The 25,597-nt window shown below is 37.5% G+C and overlaps 1 protein-coding gene across 1 annotated transcript in view; it reads left to right on the top strand.

The window, feature by feature from the left end:
• Window positions 1–25,597, top strand: part of OSBPL10 (oxysterol binding protein like 10) — a 113,049-nt gene that overhangs the window by 5,690 nt on the left and 81,762 nt on the right. The window lies entirely within an intron of this gene.

Below are 25,597 nucleotides of genomic sequence, written 5' to 3'. Positions count from 1 at the left end.
TACAATATTTAAATCAAGATGTATGTCATTAGTCTTAAATAAACTTGGCATTTAAAATGCCAAAAAGTCAGTTATTAGTAAGTTCTGTTTTGGATTAAGGCACTAATCTGTTTTCTTAATCCTAAAATCTATATAGCAAAAATAATCACATTGAAATGTAGGCTTTCTTTTTTCTTCCTCTCCTTCTTTTGCTTTTTGCTCTTGGAACTTTTCCCCCTTAAGGATCATTAATTCTCACTTAAAAAACAAATTAAATTAAAAAGAAATAAATAAATCTTTTAAAATGTATATCCCTAGTTTCTTTGTAGGAAGATTTAAGTTAAGGTGTACCTTCTCTTTGTTTAGTTACTGGCTGATTAAACCTAACTGGTTTAATGACAGGCTGGTTGATTAGTTTGAATAGCTTTTGCTGTTGCCTCTAAACCATCTCTGTTGGGAGAATGGAGAAGGCATTTCCAACAGCAAAATCAGAGAAAGAATTTTAACAAGGTAAGAGAGAGGCTGAGGAATCCATCATTCTCTGCCCTTCAGTAGTGCTTGCAGGGAACATTTGGAAGAAGACAACTTGGAACCTCAGGCTAAAATTGAAAAGGAGGGCCTTGTGGTTAAGGAATTGGTTTGCATTGTGGGGGTGTGGATTCTGGTTGGAGAGCTGCCATGGACATTTCTCTTGTCCCCAGGCAGGTAACCCAAGCTCTTTGTTCCTTAGCTGCTTGTATCACATGGTGCTGGGGCTGTTTATGCCTATGCAGAGGATAAATTCATATAATGGATAATAACCTAATGCAGAAGATGCTTGATGATAATGTAGGAAAAATCTGTTTGAAACAGATGAGACTTGGGCATTTTCACTCAGGCAGTATATTTGGGATTTGCGAGTGCTCTTCAGAGCTGAGCAGCAGTCTCCTACCAGAGGGAATGAAGTGACAGTCAAAATAGAGTGTGGTCTTCCTTTCACCCAGATGTCACACTTAGCTCTCAGGCAGTGCAGAGAAGTGGCAGTTGGCACTGGCACTGAAACAGGCACTTTGCCCTTCTCTGGGTTTTGTTATTACTGGCTCATTTTGCTGCTAGCTTTTTTCAACGGTGATTTCTGTGCTTAGCAAGGCAACGATAAGTGTGGTTAGAGGGAGCACACATGCACTTGCTGGCTCATTTATAAAGCCCCACCAATTTATGAATATGGATTTTGTTAATGTAGGAGAAGTGACAGTAGGTTAAACTAAGTAATGTGCCAGGAATAATTTTATGAGTATATAAGTATTCAAAAGTTTTCCCCAGTCATTTTATATTTGAAACTAATTGTTCAGTAAGAATCTATTTGGTCTTTAGATTCACCTTATACTCTTTGTTCTTTATAATATATTTAAAAGACTGAACTTTCTAAGTGAAAAAGTTGCTAAAAATTGCCATGACAATGGCTATTTAATGTACAACTATATTTGTTAAATACGTATTATAATGAATGATGAAAAAAAAGTAATGAACTTGGTTCATTGAAAAATGCAGTTTGTTTCCATATAATAAACTAATGCAACTGTTTTTACAAGTATCTTGACATTGTGCTTTAGATCTTGGAGGCTTTTGTGGATATCTTCCTGAGATGTTTGATTACTTTTTGGAACACAATCCAGAGAGACAAAGTTTGCTTAGTACCTAACTGTTGCATATAAAAACGTTGCTGTAAATGCTGTCTAAATGCTGCTGCACTTCACTTTCCAAGATAGCATTTAATTTGTAGGTAATTTAAAGCTGAAGGGTGGAGATTCTTTACTACTCAGTTGTATAGCACAAGCCATAGTATTTGCCATGGTTTCTGTTGCATCTAGACTTGTGTTTCTCTTTGGATATTGATCTGAGGATTTATCTTCTGGTGATAGAGGATTCTTCATTATAGCCATGGGAACAATTTGCCCAGAGTTAATTACTACTTACACACTAAGTACAACAAGCAGTTTTTTATCAGCCTTTTACTCTTCACTGAATCTCATGATGCTGGACTGAAGGTACCTTGTATCACATTTGGGCTCTACATTCATTATTTTTGGGCAGACTAAGTGGTTATCTTTTGTCTGAGTTTGGAGTATGTAGACCAATGGAGTTTTCTTGCTGCTCTCCCAGTCACTCCGTTACAGTCCCAGTCACAAGTCAGCTCTCCCAGTAATTTCAGTAATTTATGATAGTCCTGATGGTTATTCAGTGTTTCAAAGTTTTTATTTACGTGGGACACCAGAACTATGTACGCATTCAGTTGTAGTTGCACTTGGGATCAAATACAAGAATAATGCATTCTGTTTGCTCCAACTCAATATTTATTCCCACTTGAAAAGTTCAAGGACCATTAGCTTTTTTGATCTTTGTTGGTTTATTTTTAAAAATTAGGTTGTTAGTTTTGCCTTTTAAGTTTTATTATTAGTCTGATTACAGGCAACACTGAGACCTCATGTTCCTTGGTGCTGCTTGGGTTCTCCTGACAGATATCTCCATACCCACACTCTTGTTATTTTCTGTTTACCTAAGCTGCAGCATCCTGGTGCTTGTTATGCCATTTTCTCCTAGTATCCAGTATACTACTTGATCCAGGAACATATGGTATAGTACTACCCAAGTGAGTGCCAGAAGTGTCAGAATGAAGGGTAGCACTTCACTACCCCTTTTTCGTTTGTCTGGGAAGGTGCTGGGGAGGATTGCTGTGGGAGCTGTCAACCTGCAGACTGCTCTCTCCACAGTTAGCATGTTTTTGCATATCCCCAGTGATCTTTCTTGGGCTTTCTCAAGGTGCATGCAGGCCCTGTTTTTTGAGGGGGGAAAAATAGCAGTTAATTATTTGTTTAGGAAGACAATAATTTTAAAATATAGTTGAGGAAAGTTATTATTAGTTGGAGGAATTATTTGACCAAAATAATCAGTAGGTTTTCCTTACCCTGAATTTTTATGAGTAATTTCTTTTCCAGGTGAATCCTGTATCTTGTAATTATGACTTTTTTGTCACTAGATATATAATTTTATTTTGACAGTATTGGAAAGCTTGATGTTGGCTGATGATAGCCTATTTTCATATCATCAGCAATCTTTATGGAAATTTTTCCTCCCATGTAGGTCATTGCTAAGCACTCCAAAGCCAAGTACTGATTGCCAGAATACCCTATTAGAAATACATTCACTCAAATAACCTCGTTTCGTTATATTTTGAGCTAACTCCCATCTTTTAACTGTTTTTCAGTGCATTTAATGTGTAATTTTCTGTGGTTTGGGTGCTTGCCCATTGTTTTTGATGAAGAGGAGCTGAATGCACCAAGTATTGATGAACCTTAACCTTTTTTTGTCATTCACTATATGCGTGGCATAACCTAACAGTTTTGTTGGTGGTGTTTTTTTGTTAAAATTGCAGTGAAATGTGGAGTATGAGTCTTCAAAATAAAAGACAGGGATACACTGATGTGTAGTAGTAATTGCTAAATGCTTGATGCTTGTTTGGGACATTCATGCAGGCTAAATATGATTGCTGTTGGGTATCTGCATTTGTAGGTGTCTGAAGAAGTACTTGACTAAAAAGATCTTAGGCTGTCAGTTCTAAGTTGAAATCCCTAAATTACTATTTTTATTGTGGTTTTGAGTAAGTTACTACTACAAGTTCATGTATGAAGTACATATTTCTCAGTGACTGAGGAAATGGCTTTTTTCAACTGCACAGCCTTTCAGGGGTTATCTGTTCCTTGTATAACTCCCTGCTCTTTAAGGGTTGAAGAGCTGTGCCTTGTATAGTGTGCCTCTAGTCTGGTTTACAAGATTTTTTATAAAATAGGTTGATGTTTATTTGATTTGCTTGAGAATGGACTTGGAGCACAGTCAAGAATAGTGGTGAGGCAGGAAGTACATAAATGTAAGGTGGGGCTGTGTGTTGATAAAGCTTCAGTGTTTATCTTACATACAGAGGTGTGAACCACACTCCACTTACAGGTATGTTGTTTGCTATGTCTTTCATTGAGGTAGAGCACACACACTGTGAGAAAATCTACACGCTGCAGTCAGAGTAGTGTGTTTAACCTCAGCTGGAGAAAGGTGTGTGTGTTTTTCCAGCCTTGGAATATGGAGAAAATCTTCCTAGTAAAAGGAGACTAGACTTGTTTAAGCAAATGCAGGCAAGACCAGGCATTCTGCTATTTGTGTGCTTGAATTTATTAAATGAAAAAAAAAAGAGGAGGGAAGAAGAGAGGAAAAGGCCATTTTCTTGTCTGTTGCCATTATTTGGAGTTGTGTAAAGTTTCTGTCTAGTGCTTTTATCATGGTGATAGGAGGAAAATAATGAACTTAATCATGAAGAAGGTCCCAAGGTGTAGACAAATTAACTTTATCCCAGCCCAAACCAGCACCGTGGAGGAGCAAAACAGGTTATCTATGCTGCAAACATCAAGTATTTGGCATTTTTGATTGGTTGGTTCATTTGGTTTTGGTGTTTTTATTTTGGTTGTTTTTTAGCTGAAAGGTTTGCCTTCCACATCATAAAGTGTAGTGTGGATTTTGTCTCTACTTTCTTCGCTTCTCTGCTTTTCTCCTGTTTTATCTTACCAGCTTAGTGAGCTTTGTTTTACATTGTGTTAGTGTATAAAATTCATCCTATTTTTATTATGCAAGTAGAAGGAAGCGATAGTTTGGCAATAGAACAAGGGAAGAAAGAAAAGAGTAGAATGGCTGGAGAGTTTTAGGAAAGGGGTTAAAGCACCTGGAGGATGGACTGATGAAGGCAAAGCACACTGTAGTGACAGGAAGAGAGGAATTAGTTTCACGCTGAGAGTAGGTTTAGATGAGATGTTGGGAAGAAATTCTTTACTGTGAGAGTGACAAGGCACTGGCACAGGTTGCCCAGAGAAGTTGTGGATGCCCCATCCCTGGAAGTGTTCAAGCTAGGCTGGATGGGGCTTTGAACAACTTGCTCTAGTGAAAGGTGTCCGCCACAATGGCAGGGGGGTTGGAACTGGATGATCTTCAAGGTCCCTTCCAACCCAAACCATTCTGTGATTCTGTGTAAGGGAAGAAACAGGGGTGAGACAGAAGTAGATGCTCAACTGAGAACAGCACAAGGCTAGATGCTTACTTCTTAAAAAAAAAAAAAATCTGGAAGTTGTATAACATGAATTCAGAATGAAGTCTCGAAAACCCAAGTGAGAGAATTTGCTCTTATTTATACATTTTAATACTGCCATTAAGAGTGGCACACAAGAAGTAGTGAGGAAAGTAGTGTTTTTTAAATTGCAGAATGTGTAGTGAGGATTTTTCTGGTTTTGCTTTCTTCCCTTTGCCCCTTCTGTAGCAGAGCTGATTTCAGGTAAGTAGAGGACTGATGTGAAGAGCAGTCAGAGGAAGCTACTGACAGTATCCACCTGGATATATATTAATGTGCCAGACTTACCTTTGCCCTTTTAGACACAGTATTGATTATATGGGAATTCAGGCTTCTGTGATGATTATTTTCTTGCTAAAGGTTATAAGTATTGTTTTTGCATTTTTGATTAGAACACATTTTTGATGATCTGGATTTTTGTGGAACAGTATTTCTAGAAATATCTATATATATGTGTACAAAGCAGCAGCCTAATGTATAAAGGTCTTCAAAAATTATGTTTGCTCACGAATTTAAATACTCTTTCTTCAGAAAGATCAAGGCTAATGCTCTGCATATCTTGCAATATGTTGATGAAACCGCCCTCTTACGGGTTCTGTGGACTCTATGTATAATGTTTGTAAGAGACAGTGTTGACTAGATACTTGTTAAAAATTGCTGCATATCAGCTGACAGGATAAAGACCAAACATGGAAACTTAAACTTCTCATTTCAGTCAATGAATTAATAGTCCTAGGAGTAAAGGCAAGGGAAATACTATTGGATTGTGAAGTATTGGCAGAGAAGGTTGAAAAGTTCCAACTATTCTGAGATGATGTAAGAAAGGTCTGATTTCTGCAAAGCTTTGTTTGAACAAGCTGGGTGCAGAAGAGCTGGAAGGAAACTAGCATGCTGATCTTGTTATCAAGATTCTTACTTTGTATATTGTATTTTCTCCCATATGATGTGTAAAGAAAATGCTGCATCAAATATGTTCATTCTTCCCAACTGAGAACTTTTTAGATTGTGGATAAAAAAAAAAATTTCAAATGCTAGGAAGAATGAACAGAAGGGAAGACATAAAATTGAGGACTTAAGAAATTCCCAAAGTAAGACCTTAACTTGCCTTTGCTTTTTTTTTTCTTCTCTGTGTTTCTCTCCCTAAATATAAGAAGTATATGCAGTACATAAAAATGGCATTAATATAACATAGGTGAGTTCTCAGCCCCTTGTATATGCCAGTGAAATTAATATTTCTTGTTCAACAGGTTTTGCAAGTGAAATAATATTTTCAATGTAACTTACAGTTGGGAGAAATGCCAACATTCATGTGGTTCAAGTTTGAGAATCTAGATGATAAATTATCTGCATTTTGAAAGTGAAAATAACAGCTCCTATAACCAGCGCAGTAAAAAACAGAACAAATTTAAAACCAGATGTTTTATTCCATCAACTTGCACAAAAATTATTGTTGAAATAGATGTATTCAGAAGCAGTTTGCCTGCTAGAAATTATCTGGTATTTCATGTATTCACTTAGAATATATGATAATACTTTGTGTCTAGAACAGCTATAGAGAATATGCCCTGAATTAATTATATAAGAAGTACAGAGTGGAATGGAGGAATGAAGAATTGGCTTGAGGACTGGTGTCTCCTGGCATCAGGTATGTATCTTTTTCTCCTGGAAATGACCTCTAAAATTTTTCCCTTTTGCTGGTTTCCCTTTTGCTGGTGGTAATCAGATTTTATTACTATGAATATCTTGCACATAAATTACATGAGTAATGTAGGTATGCCCACAAGCCAAAAATAGCTAAATGAATGTGAGGCAGGTATCAGAAAGCCAGATTCCTGAATACAGGAGCTTTGTATAGGTATTATAACTCTGCTGACCTAGATTGATGAAGATAAGCACTCTTCTAATAAAAGGTGTTTCAAACTATTTCACATTCTGTTTTGTTAGAAATGGTAAAAGAAAAAAAACTTGCACCCACGAGCTTACGTTTTTGTTGGTATTGCAGTGCATTACTCAATAAAATACTTACTAAAACTGGTTTGTAGCACAACTGTTCTATTGTTTAAACTTTTAACACCATATTTTGGGGTGATAGTGTTTTCTTAAGAAAGCCAAAGTTTTTTTTTTAAAGTTTTTATCTTTCATCTGAAAACACCACAGGTACCTCACAAAATTTGAAGCATCAGATGTGATGCATAACATTCCTGAGGTTAGAGTAAGAGATGCTGGATCTCTAACTGACCACATCTTTCCTCATTAAATGATTGCTAGGTTATAAATATATTGTGTTTTTCTTTTCCTGGTGTAATGGTGAGGTCTAAAAATGACTCTCATTGATTGATTGCAAGATGGTTTTCAAATCTAAACATTAATTTTTTAGTTTACAGGAAGGTTATTATTTCTTGAGGTTTTTTATTCCTTGATGTTTTTAGCTGCAGTCTAGAAAGTAACAGTGAAGAGTTTCTATCTCCTGGCAATGATTCTTGCTGAGGATAGGGCATTGCAAAACAAGGATGAACTCTGAAGGTCTGGCAGAGAAGTCGGTGAACTGTGATACAACCTCAGTAGAACTCTGCTGACTCAAGGCAGCTAATTGAAAATTTATGCAATAATATCCATGGATAGGATGTGGTTATGCTTTGAACCTCATTGCATTGCATTATTGTAATACAGTACGGTCAGTATCTTTCTTTAACAGGATCTTGTTCTTAAAACGTTGACTTCAACAAAGTAGCTTCTGAATATTGAAAAGATGTCAACTTGAAATCGAATGGATCTAAAAACAAACTAGGAGTAGTCTTGAATATATTTGAAACTTTTTCTGTCATTTAAAAAACATAAATGAAGTGCTTACCAGTTCTTAACATAGCATGTACTAAGAAAAAAAAAGAATAATCTTACATAGATTTACAATCTTTATTAATACAATTACTTCCTTTTGTAGATCACTATGTAAAATTCAATTTTTAAAAAATTAACTGTGTAATCATGCTGTACTTCCCTGTCTACCCTTCTGTTGCTGGTACCTCTGTTCTCTTTTGTTTTTTCAAGCTATTTTGAACATCCTAAGTCATGTCTGTGATTCCCTATTCTGTTTGTAAAAACTACATTTATATTTGATGCTGATGCAAGTCCTGTCCAGTTAAGTCTGTGTATACATTTAATACTTACCAGGCATCGTGCAGTATATCTGCAATTGTTCCACACCCAGTATGGAATGCAGTTTACTATGCCAAGTGAAGTCATCATCAGGGAGATAGTACAAGGGATCTGGAGGCTGCAGATAAAATGTGTAGTTCATATTTTTCTTTTCTGTTCCTTCTTTTCTCTCTGGGAGGCGACTTTAATCCAAACATGCTGTTGAGGCTTATTTCAGAATTATCTTTTCTCCTCCCAAGTCCCAAATTGCACTGGTTAGCGGAAAATTGATAATTTTCCCTAGAAGTGAAGGCTGGGGCACCTGATCTGGGAGTAGTTCTGTCTAGCTGGGTCTGTGCTCCTGGATGAGAAAAACACATCCAGAGACTGGAACACCAGAAACTTCTAATTTCTTGTTTTTCTTCTGTCATTAAATATCTTGCTAACAGGACTGCCAGTTTTCCCTCCAGTTGTTACATGTTGATAGTAAAAACCCTAGTGAAAATGTAATTATGCTGGGAAAAGCACTGGTACACTTATCCTTCTTTTCTAATTAAGATACTAATTTAGAGTTGATAGTTATAGGAAGCTGTGAGAACAGCCAGTATCTTAAAGCAGAGCTCACAAATGTGAGAATGGGTTGCAGTGAGCAGTTGATAAGCTGTGGGTTGTGACAGCCACGTTCAGCTGCTCTGTCCTTGCCAGGGGGTCAGGGGCTCAAACTGCTAATTTGGTTCTGCAGCTTTCCAGAGCTTTCCCAGCCTTTATGCCCATACCCCGTGCTGCTTAGGGGGTGTGGGCTGGTGATGCCCACATTCCCCACGTTCAGGAGCGTTTTGCTGTGGTGGTTTGTGCTGGCTGCTCTGGTGCGCTCAGCACTGCATGGCCTGGGGTTCATCTGTGCCTCTGAGCTCACTGCTGAGAGCTTTCAGCTGTTCTGAGCTGATTCACAGCTGCTGGGCCCAAAGGATAGATGGCAGGCATGGCATGGCTTGCTTCATTCAGCGTTTAAATGTGTTGGCCAAAGGAAATCCTGTGACAGATCCTGTAATTTTGCTGTGCTCTGAACCAAAAGGCTGGCAGATTATTCAAATGTATCTCAGGGTTTCCTGTAGCACACTGTGCTCCTTCTGTGAGGGAGAAGTATTGGAAGTGTCTCCCTGGGCTTTGACCTTTTTTAGAGGGGTCAGATGACTGTGAAAAATGGTGGGAGCAGCTTAGGTGGCTGCTCCTTGGGCATGGGGTTTCTAGTGGGAATGCCTGAGTTGAGAGATGAGCTGCAGAAAGTAGCTGGGCTGTCTAAGCAGACTGGAGCAGCTTACAACTGCTCATCACTTAGGTTCTTATCTTTTCTCTATGCTAGTTTTTAAATGGAGGAATTAAAGCCTTGAGGAGAAGAGCTGAGCAGCTGCCAGCTGCAGTCTTGCTCCTTGAGCTGAACAAACAGGTTGGCAGTGCAATATTGAGCTTTTCTGCAGGATCAGATAAATGATATGAATCCATCTGCCCTCCTTTCCATCTTCTGAGGATCTTTCCCATTTATTTGATCTTGTTTTTTGATACTGTGACAGCAGGTATAGGGGGGAGTAGTGCTATAAGAGATGGACTGAGGAGAAGAAAACATTGGAAAGAAAGGAGATCAGATATGAAAATATTACAGGTGCTAAAAATTAGAGGTAGATGAGCTGTGACCTTAGGTTCCAGAGAGGAGGCTAATGACATGATGCTTTTTGTAGGTTTTATTCCCCTTGAGCCTAAAAATTGATTTTTCAAAAGTGGCACTTGAACAGATTGAGCACAAGAGGCAGGAATAGGTGTCTCAACTGAGGGAACTGGAATGCTTAGTGGAACTGTCTCTAGTAATAGAGAAAGCAGCTGGTATAGGCAAAAATATAGTGCAGTTTCTCACAGATATTTTTTACTTGTGATGGTGTCAGGACACCAGGAACAGATGTCTGAGAGACTGAAAATACCTACTCTGAACTCTCATGTTGAGTTTTGTCTTTCATTGAATAATTCCCTCAATTGGATTTAATTATTAGAATGCTGAATTGTCTGCTTTTTAACAGAAAATGAATAGAATTATGAAATTAACTTGGTTCTGGAAATGTGAAAACGATTTCTGCTCTGGCTATTTATTTGTTTATTACCTCTGTTTGTTTTGTGCTTACATTCTGGTTTGTTGGTTGTGTTGTCTTCTGTTAGGTACTTGGATTCTTGGATGGATCTCTTCTGTTTAAAGGAGTATTTTACACTTGTGAATTGGTTAATGCACTCCTCTTGTACCTCCTTTCCGTACACGTGCCAACAGTGGGTTCAAATGTTCACTTGAATTGTGTCATGGTTATACTGCTGAAGGAAAAAATCAAACTACCTTTTCTCTTTTCCTTCACAGGAAAATGTTCAGCTTCTTGAAATCCCTGCTATAGAATTTTTTCCTGAAATTCCTTTTGTGTGTTGTTATCTGCTTTTTCATTCTTTCAGAGACCGCATTGGAGGCAAGCTGGCTACTGCAGTTCTAACAGCAAGCATGAGGTTTACTCTTAGAGGAGTTTAAGAATATGCCTAAAATTGTTGCTGGTGTTTTAGTCTGCTGTTAAGTTTTTCCTCCAACTAATTTGTAGGGTTTTTGATGTTTGTTTGTGTTTTATTTTTTTTGTGTGTGTTTTGTTTTTTTTTTCTTTTTACACTGTTCTTTTGTCATGCTGTCTGCCTCTCAGTGCTCGAAATGAAATGAAAAGCAGAGAAAGGTACCTTGTCAAATGCTGCAGTGCAGGACCAGTGTGAGTACTGAGGAGTGTGGTGAAGGCAGGTAGTAGGGTACCCAAGAGCACTGCAGAGCAGGGGTGACCTTCAAATGTCAAATCTCTGCTAGGAAAGAGACTTAACAGCTTGTGATCCATAAAGTGAATGAATGCTGCTTTACAATGCTTTATTTTGAGAAATAGTAAGTTTTTGAAATGGCTGTTAAAAAAAAATGCATCTCTCTGTAGTTCGAATTTTCAGTTGGGATGTTTCTTTTTGGACTTCTCCCTACTCTCTTTTTTTTTTTTTACCCTACCCTTTTTTTGCTTGAGCATTTTTGATTGTAATCTGGATATCTCAGATACAGTGAGCAAGAGGAATTCTTTTTTTGGGGGAAGGAAGAAGTGGAAATAAATCATATGTTGTCTATTTGTGGTGTCAGGTAAGAGAAACTATCAGCTAAGGAGCAACATCTATTAAGACTGTTTGCAAACAGTTGATAACATTTGATAAACTAAAAAAAGGCTACAGACAAGTGGAGAAGTAGAGAAGTACTTAACACACCATTGATTTTGTAATCGTAATTAGGGACAAGGAAAAAGCTAGATGGAAGAAGTCTTTAAACTACACTTGCAGGAAAGACATTGGAATAAATTCTAGGTCATTACTGAAGAGAACTTAGTGTGGTTGAGTAATTTTACTTGCTGCTTTTTTTTAAAGCTGTGGACTTCTGGTAACTGAAGGAAAACATACAGCTTATGTCTGCTAGTTGAGGAAATGGTTATGCTATAGTAATTTTCCTTCTTCCAAATCTCCCTGTAGCATTTCATTATTATAATTGTGGAGTTTCATGAAAAAGTTTGAAATGTAACCTAAATGTTCAGGCACTAAAAGTAAGATTTGGGGTTTCAGCTGTTACTAGAACCATTAAACTTCAAGTCTAATAGATATCTCACAACTTGATGTTACTTCCTGTCATGAGGAAAAATGCCTGCTGTTTTGCTATATTTAAGCAAGGTTTTTACCTAAGGGGGAGAGCACAAGCCTGACCTGAGAGACTATAAACACCTGAAGCTGAACTAGAAGCAGACTCTAAGAGATGTTTTATTTGTCTCATTAAGTTAGTTCATTGTTCCATAGTTTTATCTTTTCCAGGCCGTTCATTCTGCTTTATGCCATTGATAAGCAGAGACATTGTCAGCATGTTTAAAGTAATTTGATTTTGCTATAATATTGTCATTAGTGGCCTAATTTCTTCAATACCCATGTACTATTTTATTTCAAAAGGGAAGAATTTAAACTTTCCTTTTGAAGCTGTTGGTTCATAGCTGTTCATAGCTCAAAAGTTCATAGTTTCAGTTATGACAAAGGAGTTATTTTTGTGTGGGAGGGTGGATTAGATCAGAAATTCCCAAATTGTTTTTAATAGTAGTGTGATCGTAACCATAGGAATGACAGCAGAAATTGTTAAGCTTTAAAAAAGTTACTAGTGAGTTTGACCTTTGCAGAACAGACTGATTGCTTTTGTATTACGAATGGCATCAAATTTTATTTGAAAGTACCTGCTAGCTGATCAGCCACTATGACTCTTCTCAGTCATTCAGTAAGATGCAACAAGAGATTTGACAGAAACATATGTAGTGTAATGTAGGAGGCTCCTGAAAAAAGGAGTTTTGTAATTTTAAAATGTGAGAACAGCAGAAATTATTTTGGCAGGACTGAGTGATGTAAATTGTTCTTACTATCAGGTTTTTTGACTAAGACTCTTAGTGAAGTAGTTGTTATTGTGGGGCAGGTTCTGTTTTCACCCTGGGAAAAAGTAGTTGCACATAATTGAGTAAAAGCCTTCTTGCCAGGAGTTTTGAGTAGTTGAAAGTTGGTAATGGGGCAGCAAGTGAGTTTCTCTCTGCTGTCGAGTCAGGACTGCTATGTACAATCACAAATGCATGTGACCTTGTTGTGGATGAGTAGAATATGCACCTCATTCAAAAGAGAGAAGCAGCAATATGCTTAACTGAGGCAAAATAATAAATTGACAGAGTTAAATAAATTTGATGGAATTAAAAAAGGTTTGGCAATAGTTTGACAAGGTTCAATAAGCTTGATGGCAAAGTTCATCTTATTAATTACTGAATGGAAGAAATATACACAGGAAAGTTGAAATAGTATCAAGTTGGAATGATTCACATGTAGACCAGAGATGCAAAGAGAAATGAGGACCCTCATGTTATGTCACAGCATTCAGAGAGAACCTTACTTTCTTAACTCCTTATGGAGAATATGTGGAGCTGGATCCAATCTTAGTCTCAGACTTGGACAAAAATTGATCTGTAATGGAATTATCTGTACAATATCTATAATAATATTAGGCAGCTAAGTGACTTGGCAATGTTTCATTAGAGTTAACTCAGCATGCTATCATTCTCTCTGCTTTGTGTAAGGAAGGATCTCTTGGTCAAGTAAGGAATCTTAAACCTTGAGAGGCATCCCTGCTCAAGGGGAGAGTCACCTGGCACTTCAGCTGCAGTTCAGGGAGAGCTCCAGTTGGATCCATCCTGATAGGAATATTTATGCAGTGAAATTGTTGGCTGCTTGGCAATAGTGTATACCAGATGGGTGTCTTCATTTTAGCTATTATCTTGTTATGTCCTTTGATTCCTTCCATTTTTGGGCTTTGAAACCACCTTTAGAAATATTTTTCCCAAGGCACCTTCACTCACTTATACCTGAGCCAGGAGCTTTCCAGCTCACAGGTTCACCACAGGGTATGAGACCTGTGGCTTCTTAGTCAGCCTGTACCAAATAACAGCCTGGGGCCAAGTATCCACACAGACCTACATCTGAAAATACTGACAATGCAGTGGTTTCCATGTGATGTTTGTAGTTGCAGAGGACAGAGGAATTTTGTTGTTGTTGTTGGGGTTTTTTTTTTGTTTTGTTTTTTTTTTTTTTCCTCTGCTGTATGCATGACTCTGCAAAGTTTCCCTTCTACCCAAAGACTGACCTGGCTGTGTTATTCTGAATCCAGCTCCTGAATCCAGCTCTCATTCCTGGATTGGTGCTGTAGTGGGATGTGTTGCTGGGTGCTGCTGCTGGGCAGTGATGGGGACAGTGCAGGGAAGGTGACAGGGCAGGAGCTCTGCCTGACATCAGATAGGGGGAGGCTGGTTCAGCTGAACTGGGTTTTTAAAGAGCAAGCCAGTAATTCTTCCTTGAGGAGGGAGAGAGAGCATTTACAACTGATTTCACTTGTGCTTTTTAAGGGCTGCCTTTTAAACTATACTGCCCAAATATGTGATGTAACACTTCATTGAGATTTTTGAGGAATGGTTGCTGTTTATTTTGCACCATTGCTGTGGACTGTGTTGTAAACATATTTCAGCCTAAATTAAGTGATTGGAATTTGGAGATATAAGTTGGACTAATATCTTAAGTTTAATTTTGTTTTTCCCCCTTCATTTTAGTTAACTGATCGTATATTGAGAAATACCAAATCTACTTCATGTATTTTCTTCAGTAACGTAGTTTTGAAATGGAATTGTTCACATAGAATGGAAGCAATGATAAGAGGATGTCTGTGCTGATTTCCTAAGTCTTCATCCATGGAGATTATAGAAAATGTAAATAAGATTAAATATAGTTTTTGAAAGGGTTTTAGTTTCCAGAGGAGTGTCACATTCTTTAGAATTTCATATCAGTAACTTGAACAGAATTAAATACCTCTGAAATTGGTGGGAAGTAGCAAAAGCCCTCAATTTTCACTAACCTAATAATTAGCCTAATGTACATATAATCTGGTACAGAAGAGTGTTTTGCTCTGAATAGTGGTTGGAAGTCTAGCTATTAAAATGCTTTTTTAGACTGCAGTGTCAAATGATTCTTCAGACTTCTGTTTATTTAGTTTTAGGTAGATTTCATGAAAACCTTTTGGCACATGCCATTGCCAAACTGTTCCGCTTGTCTGCTCCTTCATCCCTCTACTTCATTTCCTCTCTAGATTGTTTCTTGCTTGTTGGCAGCAGAGTGGTTGTAGTAAAACTGATGTTCTGTCTCAATAAATCATGACATGTGACTGTTCTAATTAATTTTCAGCAACATATTTCTGTTGAAAACTTGTAGGTTGGTGACATCTTTTTATTAGGACAGTTTATGAATCCTATCTAAACCTTATATTTCATGTTCAAAAATAAAAAATGAGGGCAGAGAGAAGTAATAGTGAAGATAGTTCAGTGATTTAACTATTTAGTTCAATAATTACTATATACAGAATAGTGCAGTTAGAATAGAATTTTTAGTAGAGTTGCACGTCTTTCCTCTGAGGTTTTGCATTGTATGTTAAAGCAACCTTGGTTTCTAGTAAGCAGTAAAAATGAATTTGAAAGAACTCCAATGGCCATTTTGCTTGCATTGACATTTAGTCCTTTTTATTTATGTCCTGGTCAACTCCCTGAAGACTCCTAACTTAGCACTACAGGCTGTTATTGTTAAATATGGGACTATATTCACCTATGAGGAACATTAGAGTTTACCTGCATAGATAATATCCCTGGCTTTTAACGCTGAGGCCAAATAGTTTGGGCTGAGATAACAGACTCCTTTTGTCTCTGTAATTGGCTTAAGACATGATTTGAATGATACTCCTAATTTCTGTACTCTCATTGTTAAATTGAACAAACAGCAGTACTTGAAAGTAGCTGAACTACTCTACAGCTACTCTAATTGAAGCTAGAGTAGTCTTGTAATTTGAGCTACTTCTATTTGCAGTCTTTGCTGTCTGTTTTGTGGTCTGATTACCTGAATAGTTTGCTTGATATTCATGCCTGGAGGTGTTAGGCCATCTCCTGGTTTGTCATCCAGTCCTTGTCTCCTTCTCAGTGTCAGCATTTGTGCTGTGGTCCAAGGGTCACTCCCTGTGCCTTTGTTATTTGTTTCATAAATATTTCAGTCCCTGAAAGCATTTTATCTCCAGGTGAAATCCTAACTAACATCGGGTCTGGCATAAAAAGTTGGGGTCATGCTGGTTTTCTCATAGCTGAGTGCTTTTCTGTATATGGTCTGTAATTCCTGGCAGCAGAAAAGAGCTCCAAAGATCTACAGATGTATAAAGGTGCTTGTCCTAGATGGAACATAATATTCAATAACAGCAGTTGTTGGAGAAGAGAGGGGAAGAGTCGGGAGGTGCAAGTCAGGGGAACGTAAACCAAGTTCACGTCTGCAATAAGGGTCCAGTTCATCACTGGTACATCATAAGAGGGAAGTGATAATAAAGCTTAGGATCAGTGGAAGTTAGTGTGTGTTAGGGTGTGTGACTCTGTGAGGGTTTACTGCTTCCTTCATGCATTTTATGACCTGCTAGTAAAGTAGTTCAGAGGGCAAGCTCTAGTTGCTGAGGTGAAGGAGAGGGTTGTGGTATATTTCAACCGAATATAAGTTTTCTATTCAACAGCCTTTTTCAGGGGTGTTTGTGTTTGGGATTGCTAAAATTCAGTGGCTGCAAATTGTAGAGAATTTGGATTACAGATGATAGTATTTTGAGATAGAACTATGATTTAGACCTGGCTGACTCTCATCAATTCAGTGGGATGTGGTTTTCTTTAAACTCTGTTGCATGGTAATTCCAGACTCTGAGACTGTGTGTTATGGGGACATTATGTTAGGTGACTGAATTTGCTGCAAGTCTCTCATTATATTTCATGAGAACCAAGCTGTCAAATAAATATATTTGAGTCATTTGTGGACGTTGTAAAAGCAAGTAGCAGAAAGACCAAGCAAAGGTCACATCTTCTCTAGTCAATCCGTGAAGTCTCCTCCAGGATGTGACAGGTAGCAGACAGAAATCTCCATAAAATACTGCCCTTGGTCAAATATCACTTCATTATTGATTTGTCTTCATATATTGCCATCTTGGAAGCGTGTTCTCTGTGTGTGTGCATATCCCTACTTAAAGGAGAGAATGTTGAAAGAATAAACCATAGTAGTGTCAGTCACTGTTGGACTCATTAGTGCTCTAAGCAGCTGCCTTCCCAGTGGCTGCTTTCAGTGCTGCCTTCTTTTTGATTACTTTCCTTCAGACTTGGTATTTAGTTGTTGGAGAATTGTATTTTTTGATATGTCAGGCCAACTTCTAAGCTGTTTATTTAATTCTATATTTTTTATAAGTATTTAATGAAAGATGAATGCATGCTAGGTAGCAGGTGATTTTTGATGTGAAGTGTGCTTGCCAAACCTGTCAGATCTTTTGAAATGTTATTACAGAAAGTGTAAAGCAAAAAAGTGACATATTTTTTCAGAAGGTCGAACATTTCTGTATTGCTTGCACATTTTGGTGGGGCTTTGTGTTACAGAAAAGAAAAGGCAATAAGATTCCTTCCATAGCTGGTGTAATTTTGGGAGGTGTTTGGGAGCTGTGTGGTAATGCAGCTGTTTGCTCAAGAGCAGTTTTGATGACTGCTAATGTGACTAGAGGGATTTACAAATATTAGTATGTGAAAACTTCTTTCACAAGCTAGGTATAATTGATTGTCTCATTACATGTACATATTTTTTGTTTATTTTGGGGAAGAAACTCAGATTTTTTTTTCCCTGATTTTTAGTGTATGTGTTGCCCTTACCCCCCAGTATTTAGATTTGGGGGGCTTTTTGTATGTTTTTGCTTTTGGATTGTCTTAGTGATTTGTTACAAAAATGAAAGCAAATTAATTTTTGTCATTTACTTACTGACTCTCACAAAGTTTGCTAATAAGGTCTTCTAACAGTTGTTTCTCTGGGTATTCTTAAGGTACTTTGCAACTAGAATATTCCTTGACTAACTACATGCATTCTACTTCTTTGCATCCTCTTCAGGATGACTAGGTGAAAGCTAAACATCTGAATGTAAAGCCCAATTTAGCTAGATGTAGGGATGACAGAAGAAAGTGAAGCACTTGATTTCTGATAGCTGCCTTGTTTACTGGTGGGGTTTTTATTGCTAGTTGTGACTGAACAATACTGCACTTAGACTTGGAGCAGAGAAGCAGTTGTCCATACAGGCTGCAAAGTAGGTTTCTGTAATTTTACTTTCTCAAAGGAGCAAAGCCTTGTTCCTGGATAAAGTGGAAAGGTGGGACTGGGAGAAGATGGACCAGACAGCTTCCTTCCTTTTGGTGTCCAGGTGATTGCAGACAGCTCCTGTGGGCTTGGCTTCAGTGAGAACCAATTTAGCTGCTGAGCTTTGTGTCACACAGAGCTCTGCCTTCCCCTCTGAAGGGGAATGAAGTTGGTGTGTGTACAACTAATTTTCTTGTGTATGTTTCCTTGACCTTGTTTTAGAATCTCACAGAATTGTGTCTTTCTAAAGGTTACCATCCTTTCATTACATGCAGATCATTAAAAGTGACATGTAAGTACTTGGTTCTTGTTTTGGTTTAGGTCTTCATTGTTTTTCTTATGAAGGAAAGCATATTTTCCTGCCTGGAAGCTCTGTTTTCAATCTGGGACCTGAATCAAGCTGGGTAATAACATTTCCAGAATTCAAATTACAGCAGCCTGTTTATTCCCCCCGTTATATCTCTTTTCTCTTGACCTGCAATATGAGAATTTCAGTCTGCTTAATTGTTAAGTAGTAGTGAATTTGGAACAAGGAAAAGGAAGGTGGCAATGATTACTGGTAGCCAGCCAGTGTGATGAGCTGTGAGCAGTAGGTGCTGTTAATGGTATTAACTGTGTACCTTTTGTTTATGTTTGTCCCCAAATTGCAATTGCAACCCCTCAGCATGGCCATGTTGTACTGAAGCATGGATTAGTATGATGAATGTACTTCTCCACAATTCTCTATGAATTCAAAGCCTGATGGGTACAAATGGATGTGTTATTTTTAGGCCTATTCTTCCTCCTTCTTTCCTAAAAAGCAACCCCTAAGCAATTTTTAATGTTTATCCTTACTGTAGTCTCTTTTTCTGTAAAATCTGGGCAACATATCCATTTGTCACTACAGAGAAGTTCAGACAGTTGAAAATAATTGGCATTGCAAGCAGAGGTTGATGACCTGATGAGCTGGTCAGTAGCAATTGTTTCTTCACTGAGAAAGAAGTGACATTCTGGTTCATAAAGAAGGCTTGCTGGGACTTGATAAGACAGGAAAGGAGATTTCTCTTAATTTTTTATTTTATTTGTGTGAGAATTCTGCAGGTGCTAAAATCATGAAGGGCCTGATCAGCAAAAATGAGCCATTCATCTGTTAGTTGTGGATAATACTTCCTCTACTTCCTAACTGCATTTTAGATGCAGAACACCTCTAAAAGTATCAAGCAAATTGTAGTTCATCATGACTGAATTCCAGTAATGCTGAAAAATTACTGTTCTAAAAATTCAGTTTTCATACAGAGATGCGTGAAGTCAGTAAAGGTTTTAACGAATACTGTGATTCTTACACTTTCCTATGTTAAAAAATGATAAATTGAGGAACCTCAGTGCAGACAAGGTGGTAGAGCTACTGAAATGTAAGCATGTTCTCCTGATTATCAGTCTTTAAATGACAACTTTGGAGATAAATTTTAATAATTAAGTCCTTGGCTGTGGAATGTGTGCGTTCTATGCTTTATCTTTATTGGCTTGAATAATTCCCTTAGTTTTATGGATCAAGGTAAAAATGGAAAAAAAGAAGCTCTTGTATGAATATGGTGCACAGGATGTCCTAATAAGATACAGTTTCCTAAAAATGAAACATTTCTGTGTGACATCTTACTCAGTTACAGGAGCCATAAAGTTTGCTTTTGTTTGACACAGTAATTTACTTTATATCCTACAGTTCTTATATATTTTTAAACTACTTCTAAAAAAGGAAGAAAATTAGAGAATAGTTTGATTCCTTATTCTTGAATATCTTCCTTTAGAGGGTTATGGAATCAGTGAAGAATATGTGTTGGCAGTGACTGGGGGGAGATTGGAATGGAGTGAAAGGAAAACATGTTTGGAAACTCAGAAGTGTTAAGAACAGTGGTTGAAGAAGAAGGTAGTGAAATTCCTCTGTTGTGAGCTGCTTCTGTTCTTGAGTTAATTTGGTGCTGAAGTATTGAGTAGATATAGTATTTGTCACATTGTCTGGAATGATGAGTTCAGTAGTCTGAGAAGGGAAAATGCATGAATTGTTACTATTCAGTGTGTGCCTGTCAGGGTCTTTTAAGTCTGAGTGAATACTGTCCTGTTTCAAATAAATGTATTTTTATTTAAACAATTTGCATTTTTATGGCTAAAGCAAAATAAAAAGCAGATCATAAAGTATGTATTGTGAGATTGGTTTAGGAGAAAAGATGTCTGCAGAAGACCTAAAATGGTGTTTTAGAAAGAAAAGTTCCTCTATGCATCAGTGAGTTAAGAAACTGGGGAAAAAAAAATCTCCAAAAAGGTGAAACAAAGCTAGCCTGCTGTAGAAGCAACCCAGCATCCCTCTCCATCCAGAAGTACTTGCTGTGTTAGATCATAATAAAATGAAAACAATTTTGTTTTGGAAATGATGGAAAATTGGAAGATTTTTGTCGTCAGTCAGCAGGATTTGTCTGTGCCTAGTGTGCAGTATTTGGACATCCATACAATTTTAAACATAAAGCCTGGGATTAGACATGGTCCAGCTATGAAGCATGGACTCCAGCACAGGCTACCTTTATGAACCCAAGGACATGATTAATACAAAGCTGCTTTCCAAAAGAGTTGAGGTTCTTCCAGAAGATTGTGTCAGAAATTGAAGATTTGACTGGGACTGTAGTTGTCCAGCTGTAAATGTCTATAAAAAACCTCTGTCACATTATGGATTCAAACTGGAAGTTGTACAAAATCTGGTCCAGAAAACTGACTTAAGTGGGAAAGAAGGGTGTAAGGAATATTCAAATTGCTAGGAATGCATTACACAATGGAAAGATTTAGCAATCCTACACTGAAAATTTATTTGGATTACAAAGTAGTGAAAACATGGATTCAGATAGTTGGTTTGTGAGATGTGTTCAGAATAAGGGAGGAAAAGGAGAAACTTGTTTTGAGGTGTTTTTTTTCTGTTGGGAGCATAATTTTGGGTGCTTTGCAGGTTTGCATCCAAGTGACAGCTTCAAGGAGCAGAGCACCATGTTATGATGTGTAATTGAATGACGAAATACATAGAGATGTGATTTATTTTTTATTTACTTACTAAAGTATTCATTTCCACTGGAGAACAAGGAAATGATTAATTTGCCTCGAAGTGGGATAATTAAAATTCTTTAATCCAGTGAGGTGAGCAAATTATGTGGGAAATGTTTGTATCATGTGCTTCTGATAATTATGTGTGGCTTTTAAATGTTTTAAAAAAAATTTTATTGCCTCAAATCTGTTATAGTGTTGAAATGTCAGTTTTTCTCATGGAAGACCTGTTAAGCTGCTGTTGTTTGTTGACAATCTCTTGTGGTAGAGCATGTTCATGTCCTGCTATACTACCAGCATTTTATCACTTTAAAGCATAGTCACTGCTTTGTCTTAAAGTCTTCTTGAATAGGGAACTAATAATAAATTATTTTAATACTCTATAATTATATGAACATGTTATATTTATTAGTCTAATAAATGCTCTTATTAGTGGAAGCAAACCCAGTTGAAATACTTTATTAGTACAGTGTTTGACCCTTCCCTTCTAAGAATTCAGAAGGCAACATGTTCCACTTCCTAGCATATCATACTTGTTCTGCTTGACATTTAAAATTTTTTTAAAATGGCTATAAATGAATGAGTGAATGGATGAAGGGCATGGTGAAACATAACTGTTTACTTAAGACAGTTGTAGAATTTATAAGACTTAGGATTTATGCAGAGAGGGCATTAATTTTGAAATATGGGAAGTAAAAGAGAAAGAAACTGTCATCAGGCTATATTGACAAACTCCTGAGTGACTTAAAGTAGCAATTCTGGTCATGTCAGACTTCAGTTCTGCAGAGTGTGGTGAATGTTTTCTCTTGTAATTCATGTCAGTTGGTAATGGCTCTACTTTTGGTTGGAATAGCATAGGGGGACTATCCTGATGGATCTCAGGAGCTTAAGGGAAGCTGGGCCAGAGGAAGCTTTTAGTTTCTGAATGGATTTGAATCTGAAGTGAGAAATCCATTGGCTCTTCATTTGTGAAGCCTGCATTTTCTTGCCCGTAATTTTGCCTGTCCATTTTGAACTGTGCTTAAGCAGTTAAAACTGCTTAAAATGTGCTTAAGTGGTGATTTTCTACTTTCCCTCTAGATGATTTTCTACCTTTCCTCTTTTAAAGACTATTAATTAAAAAAAAAAGTTATTCTGGTTTTGGAATAACAGAAAAATCCAGCTGTCTTTTGGAAGTGTCTTTCATTAACAGTTGTTTCACAATTCCTCTGTAGCACTGATTTTTTGTGTGAGAAGTATGACATAACTGGGCTCTGCCACCTTCTGCCTGACTGTTCTCTAAAGAGTACGTTTGTTTTCATCACTGGTATCTGAGATTTAATTACAGAAATATGACATCATGGGTAAATGTGAGCAAGGCCAAGTAGAGCAGTAAGGATGAGGTGGCCAGATGAATCAGTTGTAGAGAGGTTAGTGCTGTTATTTCCCTGGTAGGCAGAACAAATGACTTTTACAAGTTAAAAGAGATCTCTGTCCTTTTGATTCAGCTGCACAGTGCTTCTAAAATGGGACATGTACCCTGCTCTTCTACTTTATATGTGTAATGCTTTTCCATCCTCAGTTAATGAAAGACTCTGGTCTTTATTTCTTCTGTGTTTTTGTGATGGTCTGAACTGGGTCATCATTTGGTCTGTGATGCGAGAAAATGTTTTTGAAAGCTGCTCCTGTTTTTCCTATCTCTTTGTGTTCCTCTCTCCTCCACCTCCTTTGTATGAAGCCTTGCACTGCTTGATTTGACATTTAATTCCTTATTCCTTCTCCTGGCTCTTTCTATCCTTTTAGCAGTTTTCAAAGTGTGTTATCTCCCTGCATCTTTGTGAGACTATAGTTGTCTGTGCAGTTTATTCTTGTCTTTTTCTGTGATACCACTGTGTGAAAGGTGAAGAGGGGAGTTGCACATCAAACCATAATCTTTGGAAAGGGAACGCTTGATTCTGTGTGATATGTACAGTGTCATGGCCAAAATGCTTGTGAAAAGTTCCTGATTCTTTTGGGACAAGAAAGAAGGCAGGATACTTGAGGGTGATGTGAGGGCTTCTGAAAACTACCTTTTTCTTTCTTAAAATTACTGCTTGATTTCTGAATTGCTTGCTTTTGCAGGCTTCTAAGACATCATCACAAAAAACCTAAGGTACAAGGTCAGTGGTGATGTTCTGTTTTTCTGAGACTGTACATAAAATAGGTTGTGGTTGGCTAGAAATCCAGTTAACACTACTGCTGTAGCAGTGATAACAAGGATGTGGAAGGTTGCAGTCTCTGCATTTGGGAATTTGCAGAAGTTGCTGCTGTCTGATGTCATTATGCTGGTAAAGGTATTATTCTGTACTCGAATGGCTGGTTTCCTTCCCTGGGGTAGCTTTAAGCCAATGCAAAGTCCATTTTTGTGGAGCTTACAGTCATTCTGGGAGTGCTTTGCTGGTCTAGCATGCAGAAGTTTCTGAGCTGAAGTGCTCGTAGTGTTTATGTAACTTAATAGATTCTGTTCTAATAGACTCAGAGGAACTTTTTTCTCCAAATCCTTTGGTCTTAATAGGAGAAGAAGAGACTTTTTCTTACCTCTCTTTTTCTTTCCTTTTTGTTTTTTTTCTCCTCTAGCTGTTGTTCCTCCTTTTGTTAATTGTAGATATGCACTTTAGTAACCACAATGATGATTTCCAAGGTAGTAATCGATTAAAAAATGGCCAAATAACAAAGGCTGAAATAAATTATTTGTACCTGAACAATAAAAGGACAATGAAATTATAATGAGGATGGCATGGGCTGGGAATGAACATCACTGCATATAAAGTCTAGACTTGTTTGCTGAGCTCGGAGACCATGGGGAGAAGCATTAGCTCTAGGGTCAAGCTACTGTGTCATTTTCTCAGGGGCATGGCATTACTTCTGTCTGGCGCTCTGCTTTTTCTCTTGAGTATGTAACAGATGTTCCCAAAATATCTGGAAAAATGAGAATGAACAAAATTAAAATTTACTATGAAATATGCAAGTCTGAGTTTTAAAAAAAATGTTTTCCAATTCTGCTATTTTCCCGTGCAGTTAAGTGCATTGTTTTCTCCTACTAAGCAACCTGGAGAGAAAAAGTGGTTCTTAAGGGGAAGAGAAGTATTGTAAAATCATTTAAAAATCAAACACAACAGGAAGGTTATGAACTGGTACAATACTAGTCAGTAAGGTAATATGAAATTTTGGCAGTTTCCTTTTAGGGCATCCTTATTTCTAACACTACTTTTGCAAATGTGGTTGTCATTCAGCTTCCATTCCTCCAGTCCTTCTTTGTGTTGAAGATAACCTGTAGAGGGAAGGTGAAGTGATGTGCTGCTACATGATTACAAAAGGGAGGCTTTCCATTTGTTTCTTGAGGAAAAGGATGCAGAAGAGCTTGTGGGAGATGGAGTCAGGGCAGAAGTGAAGGGTGTGGTGGTGCACTAGCTTAAAATTCTTTGGGACAGGGTTGTTAATCTGTAACAATTGAAAGAGAATTTAATCTTTGCTCAGATGTGGAGGCAGTGGCAGTAGAGAGTTAAGCATAACTGCAGCAAAGGAAGGGGTCCCAAGCAAAATGTCTGAAACTTTGTAAGTCTTAGGCAATAGCTGCTTGCATCATGTCCAGGCTTATTTGGCATGAATAAAGAGAAGAGCAGACCACCACCAATAACTGCAGGCTGTGAAGATAATCCTGGAAATGTTCTTTGATGGTGAAGGTTAGATGGAGATGTTCAATATGGGGATATTGTGAAGACAAAATGTGGTAACTTGAGCAAGTTTGGGATAGACAAAGCAACAGAAGTCTAAATAACCACAGTTTTTGGAATATTTTACACAACTTCATATGACCTGTGGTAATCTTATTTTAGAGGAACAGTAGCAAATATTGTGTGTTACAAATGCCCGTGTTAGTGGGATTAGCCATATTGTTAGCAGTGGTTTTTTAGAAGCAGCTAAGGAGGGTTACCTGCATTTGTGTGATCTTTGGTCTAGGCTATTGAGGATTGTAGTAGACTGACCTTCATGTGAGCCAGGAGGCTGCTGTCTGTTCCCTCTTGGTCAAGGGTTAGTGTTAAATAATTGTTCTTTATGATACCATAGAAGATTTCCAGAGGGAAATGAAATTTAGGATCTGTGCTATTGTGAAAGAAGGGTTCATCTGTGGGGAAAAAAGAAATGTTTTCAACTCCTGAGGCTGACACACCAACTTTGAAATGCCTTCACTTTCATTTAGTGCACTTGGGCAACCCAGTTAGTTTATTTTTTGTTTGTATGATCTTTCAGTCTTAGGTGTTGGTTTATTGTGAAATGGCTTGTGTTATGAATAAAGGAATGGATCATCTACCCCTGAAAAACCAAGCCTAATAACAGTACCTTATAAAATTGTAATTACAAAAATTACTTTAACCTTCTTTGTATATTTATGATCTTGATTTAAGATCAATCTGTGTCCTTTGTTGGGTA

The sequence above is a fragment of the Agelaius phoeniceus genome, chromosome 1 (genome assembly GCF_051311805.1).
Source record: "Agelaius phoeniceus isolate bAgePho1 chromosome 1, bAgePho1.hap1, whole genome shotgun sequence".
NCBI lineage: Eukaryota > Metazoa > Chordata > Aves > Passeriformes > Icteridae > Agelaius > Agelaius phoeniceus.
This window is presented reverse-complemented; position numbering and strand designations above follow the sequence as displayed.